This window comes from Cibotium barometz, chromosome 29 (assembly GCF_041138505.1).
Source record: "Cibotium barometz isolate CiBa-2024 chromosome 29, ASM4113850v1, whole genome shotgun sequence".
Taxonomy (NCBI): Eukaryota; Viridiplantae; Streptophyta; class Polypodiopsida; order Cyatheales; family Cibotiaceae; genus Cibotium; species Cibotium barometz.
In genome coordinates, this window is record NC_141074.1 from 40,259,578 (window position 1) to 40,267,800 (window position 8,223).

At 39.0% G+C, this 8,223-nt stretch overlaps 1 pseudogene across 1 annotated transcript in view; it reads left to right on the plus strand.

Annotated features, from left to right (window-relative positions):
- Positions 1–7,548: 7,548 nt before the first annotated feature.
- LOC147622192 (potassium transporter 5-like) overlaps positions 7,549–8,223 on the plus strand; it is an 8,114-nt pseudogene continuing 7,439 nt past the window's right edge. The window contains exon 1 of the transcript XR_015269660.1: positions 7,549–7,863. The product of XR_015269660.1 is annotated as a potassium transporter 5-like (transcript). The remainder of the gene's footprint in view (positions 7,864–8,223) is intronic.

The window sequence follows — 8,223 nt, forward strand, 5'->3', positions numbered from 1 at the left end:
CCCATAGAGCTCCCGACAAGGGTGCAGTCACCAACACAAATAGGGAAGAGTAGTTAAAGCTCTTACCCTCGTACTGCTTCCTGTGGTTCTCTTGCTTGCAACTCAGCCCTTAGCATGAACCAGGCTCTGATACCATGAAAAGATGCAAGGGAGAAGAGAGCTTGAGCTCTTGCAACCAAGCACACACACACTCACAAAACCCTAATAGAGAACACACAAGGTGAGAGGCTGAAAATCTTCTTCTTCTTCACTCAACACTCAACACACCATATACAAGATAAGAGTACACACATATAAAAAGGTACTCAACCAAATACATACAAGGGTTCTCTATAGTGTGAACCCAACTAAAATGAGTTGGCGCTATAACTATGCCAGTCTCTAGAATGGCTGTCACACAGCCTGTCATCCCACTGGCCGCATATCACCCATGATCTCACCAACCATGCCAGTGGTGTAAGTGTGGGGCCTATCCCCCAGAGGCGGGTCATCAGTGTCCCACCGCCTCACTAGACGAGCTCGATATCTCAACATTTTTCACTCTATCGCATAAATCTACCAATCTTGGTCACAAGATTTGTATTGATTTAATGCAAGAAGTGATTGATTTACATAAAGGAATGTTGAATAGAGCACTTGGAAGGAGTGAATCCATATGATGGATGCTTACATGCCATGGTAAGGGCATAATCTTTGTTGCTTGATGTTATTGTGGATGCTTTGGAGCCATGTTGAAGAGAAGCAAGCATGAGTACATGCAATGGACTTGATGATTGTAATGGCATGATGTATAATTAATGCCCTTGTTGAAGTGATCATATCTTATCAAGCTCATAGAATCTAGATTGTGGAGAGGGTAGCATGGCACATTGGGGAGAGATCTATCTGTGATTGCCTTGGAAAAGCGGATAGATAAAGGATTAGGTACATGGAGGTAAAGTCTTGGCCAAGAGGAGATTATTTTTTAATCTATCTATCCGCCGTGATTGTCTTGGAAAACTAGATAGATAGAGGATTAGGTACATGGAGGTAAAGACTTTCCCCAACCTTTGCCTTCGATCTAAACTTGGTAAAGGGGTGGGAAGACTTGGCCAGGAGATCGGCACAAGCACAAATTGCTTCATTGACAACAATAAAATTGAAGATTACAAGGGAAAAGAGATGCAAATGCATGGGCAAAAGCAAAAGGGCATGGTACAATAAATACATGATGCATACAAGGGAGTAATAAATATTGTGTGATTTTGATAATGGATATGGCATAAATCTTGCACACTTGTATATGCTTACAACATGATAAATTGAGTGATTGAAATTGAGAATTAAGATAAGCATCAAAATTGGGGGAAACCACGGCACAATTTTGGCAGTTTATTGTAATACACAAAAGTCTGATTCAATCCAAAATGGTGTAGGCTGTTTTGAACATGTTTAGAGGGCTTGAAGGAACTATCTAAGAGCCTCCCATTAAAGTGTCAAACACCTGGTTCGATCACCATTTTGGCAAGTCAAATTGATAAAGTTTGATAGGCTAAAAATCCTAATTCAATTTAAAAAATGATGTAGGTTGTTTTAGAGGTGTTAACATAGCTTGAAAGCACTCTCTTAAGGCTTTCATTCAAGCCATCAAGCATCCGATTTGAATTTCATATGAGTGGTTAACTTGACATAGTTGTCTTTTTTTTATAAAAGTCAAAATAGAGAGTACTTACCCTTGGATTGAAGGAAAACGTTTCATAGGGTTGATTGTACTTTTTTTCAAGAGCTTTATAAAAAGATAAAGATCACTTTCTTTGGACAACTTTTTGGAGTTTTAGAGCCATTTTTTGTAGTACTTCATACTCACTTCATAAATGCCAAAACAAATAATGGTTCTCTTTCGGACTAAACTTCTGGATTGAACTGAAGCGGTTCACATATTTGGATAGTAGACATTACAAACTTCCTATAGAACTAAAGAAATCCAAAATGAGATACCGTTGAGGGTTCAACCATTTTGAATCGGTTTTTAGCCAAGGGGAAGCCTGAGAAAGTTTGTGGAAGTTGTGCAAGATGCTAATGATGATGCATTTGTCTATGAGGATACCCAAGAGCATTTGGGTGAGTGGATTCAAATGCACAATGAGAATGGCAATATGGATACCCATGCATGTATGGCTAGCACAAATCCTCCCATGTGCATGGACTCTATGTGATGATGCTCATGCCTACTATGTTAGATAGCATGATGGAAGGAATATGGAGTGAAATGAGAAAAGAGATATCATACCTTAGGAATGAACTCAAGGTTGAGGGCTGCATTAAGGTGCCAATGCATCCTTTGGGATATTACATGGTGGAAGTCCTATGTTTGGTACACAAGGATGGGGTTTTTCTTCGAAGTTGCACAAAGAGATCTCAGATGACACCTCAAGAAAGACAACCTGAGGGTTTTTCTTTTTCCAATACAAATGGGTTGGATCATGCTAACAAGGATAACAATCCACTATCGTCAAGGTTTAGGGGAGGAAATGCTTACCAAGGGCCTTCATCATTTGGGAATCAAGATAGAGGCATACATGTTTCTTTTGATCTCACATGTATGGATGGCTCATGGAATGATAGAAGACCTTCTACAAGGATGCATGGGATAACAATGATGAAGAAAGGGATGAATTCAATGGGATAAAGGACAAAGTGGTTCTCACCAAGTTCAAAGGAGAAAGCACTTATAGTGAAGATTTTGAAAAATGGGTCAACAAGATGGACATATACTTTCAGATCAATCCATGGAGGGAAAGGGCCAAGGTCTATTTTACAACTCTTCACATTGAGGGATATGCTCACACTTGGTGGAGTCACATTTCTTCTCAATGACATGGTTATGAGGTCTACTTGGACAACTTTTAAAGATGAAACTTGGACAACTTTTAAAGATGAAACGAGGGATGCATTTACATCATAGTTACACAACAACAAGGTTATTGGTTCTTGGAATAACTTGGAACAAAGAGGGATGAGTGTAATGGAATAATCACACCAATTTCTAAAGCTTGTTATACATGTTAAAGGGGTGACTGAAAAGTACCAAATGATCAAGTACATCAAGGGTTTGAAGTTTAGCGTTGGTTCGGATGTAAATGCTCAAAGACCTCTATCTCTCTCAAAGAAGCTATGATGTTGGCCGAGATGTATGAAGAGAAATACACTTAAATTGGCAATACAAAGGTCCTCAAAAGGGTGATTTAACTCCTAGCTCTTATGTGAAGGCTCCAAATAGTTCTATAGTGGGGCCTTCCATTCCAAGATACACTATGGTTTACAAGAGAGATACAAAGTCAAATTTTAGATTTGGGAATGTCTCTTGCAAGGGTCCAAGTGGGGATGGAAAGCCTCCAAGTGGTGTGGCAAAGAGCAATGTGATCAAGGAAGATCACATAAATGTGCTTAAGAGCAAAGGCCCTTACGTTTCAAATGTGGAGAGAAATGGAGCAAGGGTCACAACAAAGCATGCAAGGCAAAGAAGTTATACTTGTGTATGATTCTCATGAAACAATATGATGAGGTACTTGAGGATGATGCGGAAATTTTTTTTGGCTTGCAATGAGAATGATGATGAAAATCATGCTTATGAGCCTAGCAAAGAGTTTCCTTTTGATCCCTGTGGAGCTCCTGATGATGAGAGTCATGATGATGGATTACCCTCTACTTTATGTGTTGTGGAATCATGATTATGAGCCTAGAGCAAAGAGTTTCCTTTTGATCCCGGTGGAGCTCATTAGTCATGATGATGGATTACCCTCTACTTTGTGTGTGATGGATTCATCAAAGTGTAATTCTACCTTGTGTTCACTCTACAATGAGATGGATATGCCGGTTGCAAGGGTACAAATACCTTGAGACTCAAAGCTACAATAAATGGAAGGGTGGCACATGTGTTAGTGTGTGGATAGTGATAGCACACATATTTTTGAGAACCAAAAATCATGAAACAACCTCAAGTTGTATCTCGTAACCTTGTTTTCCTTAGACAACATGGTTCGACTTTCCAAGCATTGATGAACAAAATACTACAACCCTTCCTCTTCAAGTTTGTGTTAGTGCTCTTTGATGGTATCCTCATCTATAGAAAAGGAGAGGATGAACATTTGATGCATGTTAGAGAAGTTCTTTAGGTGTTAAAGAGAAACCACTTATATACAAAGGCCCAGAGAAATTGTACTTTTATGGCTCAAGAAATGGAGTATCTTGGTCACATTGTGAGTAAAGAAATGGAGTATCTTGGTCACATTGTGAGTAAAGAAGGCATCAAAGTAGATCCTAAGAAGGTTGAGTGTGTGAAGAAGTGGCCTACACTTACAATTACAACTCAACTAATGGGATTCTTGGGTCTATCTTCTTTTTATAGAAGATTTATGAAGAGGTATGTAGAAATTGTAGCTCCATTCACTAAAAAGATTAAGGAAGAAGCCTTCCTTTAGGATATAATAGTAAATAAGAGCTTGATCTCAAAAAGATGCCTAGATTTCACGGTGAGTGTCGATGCATGTGGGAAAGGAATTGGGGTAGTTTTGTACCAAGGTCATGGTGTGATTGCTTATGAAAGCCATAAGTTGAGTGATAAAGGAATGCAAATGCATGTGTATGATCAAGAGATAGTTGTTGTTTTACATGCTATCAAGAAGTGGCACCATTGTCTTTATAGGAGTCACTTTTATGTGAGAAGCACTCATCAATGACATATTTCCTTTCTCAACCTTTGCAAAACTATGATTTTGAAATTACCTACACAAAGGGCAAAGAAAGTGTGGTGTTGCAGATGCTCTATCTAGAATGTGGGTATGCTCTTTGGTGGCCATCTCCGAAGTGCATGGAGATTAGATCATGGACATTCAAGTAGAGTGTCTCTTGGGAGGAAGTGTCACAAATGATACATAAAATATAGTATGATCCTCATGAGAATTTGGTTCATTTTAAGCTTCAAAATGGTATCATGCACTACAAGGAAAGAGCCTATTTTTTACCCATATCAGAATACAAGAAAAGACGATGGAAGAAATAAATTCATCTCCTATTGTAGGGCATTTAGGTCTTTTAGGACCTATGATGGAAGAAATAAATTCATCTCCCATTGTAGGGCATTTAGGTCTTTTAGGACCTATGCTTAGGTCCTAAAAGACCTAAATGCCCTACAATGGGAGATGAATTTATTTCTTCCATCGCCTTTTCTATGTGTCAAATTGCATGCCTTGTCAACTCAACAAAGATCCAACACATAGGGTTTTGGTTCAACCCTTACCTATTCCCTAGGGGAAGTGGACATACATTACTAGCTATGGACTTTATCATGGGACTTCCTCACGCGCAAAGAAGGGATGGGATAGATTGTATATAGTTGTGGATAGATTAACAAATGTGGCACATTTCTACACGTCATCTATAGTGGCAAAGCAATTTGTGGAGTATGTGTTTGAATTACATGGTATGCCGGAGCTAAGTTGTAATTAGTAATCATGATGTCAAGTTCATGAGTTCATTTTCGAGAACTCTATTTGAGACCATGGCAACCAAGTCAACTCCTAGTACCACTTATCATCCCAAGACCTATGGTCAAATGGAAAGAGTGAATACGTAGGTGAAGGCTTATTTGAGACACTATTGCCATAAGACACAACATGCATGTGATGATTGGTTGCCTCTTATTTAATTTTCTTAAATAGTACTCATCACATAAGCATTGGCATGCCACCATTTTAGGCATTGTACGGGTATAAGAGCAATATACCAATGGTGGTAATCAAGTAAGAGGCATTTATTCAAATGCAAAGGAAGAGGTGGAAAGGATGCAAGTAATACTTCAACGATGCAAGGCCAACATCAAAAGGTGGAAAGGATGCAAGTAATACTTCAACAATGCAAGGGCAACATGAAGACATCACAAGAAACAATGAAGCACTATGAGGACTCTCATAGAAGATCATTGGAGTTAAAAGAAGAGGATTATGTGTTTTTAAGAATCCCTAAATCGCAATATGGCTCTCTTAAGGGAAACACCGATACCAAATTAGCTCATTGCTATTATGGTCCCTACAAAGTTTTGAGAAGAGTTGGTTAGGTTACATATTAGCTATTACTTCCATTAACTACCAAGATACATGATGTATTTCTTCATATGTTCCATTTGAAGGCTTATGTTGGACTATAGGAGCCATGTATATCAAGGCCATTATGAAGGCTTATGTTGGACTATAGGAGCCATGTATATCAAGGCCATTATATGCTAAATATTTTGTAGTTTTTCGTTGTTTAAAATCCACTATATTCTCATGGATAGATTTAGAGCCTTGTACATCAAGGGCATTATATGATATTAAATATAGTTTACATGGTTATTGGAGTTACATTCCATTTCATAAGCTGATTTTTTATGGTTTCGAGGATGAAACCAATGGAAAGGGATGGTGTGTAACTTGGCTACATATGTCTTCTACATAATTGTATGGGCCAAAGGCCATGGTCAAGTGTAAAAGGCCACTAATAAGTGTAGTGTGAAAAGGGGACCAAGTATATAAGCTCATGGACTTAGCAATTTTTGGAATTAGCTAAATTCTCAAGGATCGAAGGTAGTTTGTCTACCATTGTGTGCATTCCATGTGATGAGTGCTAGTATTCCATCCCTATTGAGTGTAACCCTCTCTTGCAATATATATGCATACATACATATATGTATACACACACACACACGTACGCACGCACACAAAATATGCGATTTTTGATTCCCAAAATATGGAGTGATTGATTCCCAAAATATGCGTTTTTTCCAAATTATTTGTTATTGACTTTATGTGTGTGTGTGTGTGTGTGTGTGTGTGTGGGTGAGAGGGATTTCTTAACCACTCTATAAGGGGTGTGATTAAAGAAATGAACCCTCTTGCTAAATACATAAATAAATGAATGAATTAAATTGACAAGTTCAAAATACACCTTATCCGGTTACCCTTGCACAAGCACACTTGGAACTTGAACCTGTGGGGAGAGAGCTTTCTTAACTGCTCTATATTAATGAAAGGAAGTTGGACGTCGAGGCACACAAAACATTTAATATTTCTTTGTGGCACACACACAAACGTACCTTTAGTCAATCAACATGATGAGAGAAATTTTAATTTAACAGGAACCTTGACTTTAATGCCACCTGTGTAATCATGAAATTGTTTGCTAAGATTCTCGGTGGGCATTTAAATATGTGAAGAAAATTCTAGACCTTGCTTAAGCACAATGAAATGAAATGCTAGAAAAAGTCAATGAAATATGTGAAGAAAATTCTAGACCTTGCTTAAACACAATGAAATGAAATGCTAGAAAAAGTCAATGAGATGGTGACCCTCCCATCTCCTCCTAAGTTCTCGCCATCTAAATTGGGAGAAAAAGAATTTTGTAACATTGCAAAAGTCTTAAATTAATATCTATATTTTAAGCCAATATATTTAAAGAACCAACAAAATAATACCTACATGCCCTTCTTTTTCCCTTCCATCCAAAGGGCAATATTTTTTGATAGCACTTCAAGAGCAATACTTCATACTTCTTTAGCAGGTGTGTGGGCTTGAAGTTAATTGATTCTGCAGCTGCTGCAACAGCAACATGCAGGTTTCTTCAACAAGGACCAGCAGTTCCGGTAGCGGGCAAGCCGGCGAAATAAAACAGGTGCAAGATATTAATACTGATCATGATTTGAACGATGGTCTGCAAACCAAATCCGATGCCTCATCTGATCGTCATATCAAGGATCATCATCGTGTAAGGCATCTGCGCCGACTAGACTCTCTGGATGTGGAGTCCAACAATGTCTCCAGCATGCAACACCACGCGGGCGGCAGCAATGTAAGTGGCTCTCTCTCTCTCTCTCTCTCTCACACACACTTCCTCTAGTCTCTCTCTCTCTGATCGACAGACAGACATCGCACACACAGTGGTTATACCTGATAACACACACTCTCTTCCTCTTCTTCTAGTCTCTCTCTCACACACACGCTCTCTTCCTCTTCTAGAGTCTCTTTCTCTGTCTGATCGACAGACAGACAGACAGCGCGCACGCCGCACACACAGTGGTTATAGCTGATAACACACACACTCTTCCTCTTCTAGTCTCTCTCTCTGTCACACACTTCCTCTTCTAGTGTCTCTCTCTCACACTGATCGACAGACAGACAGCGCGCACACGGTGGTTATCGCTAATAACCC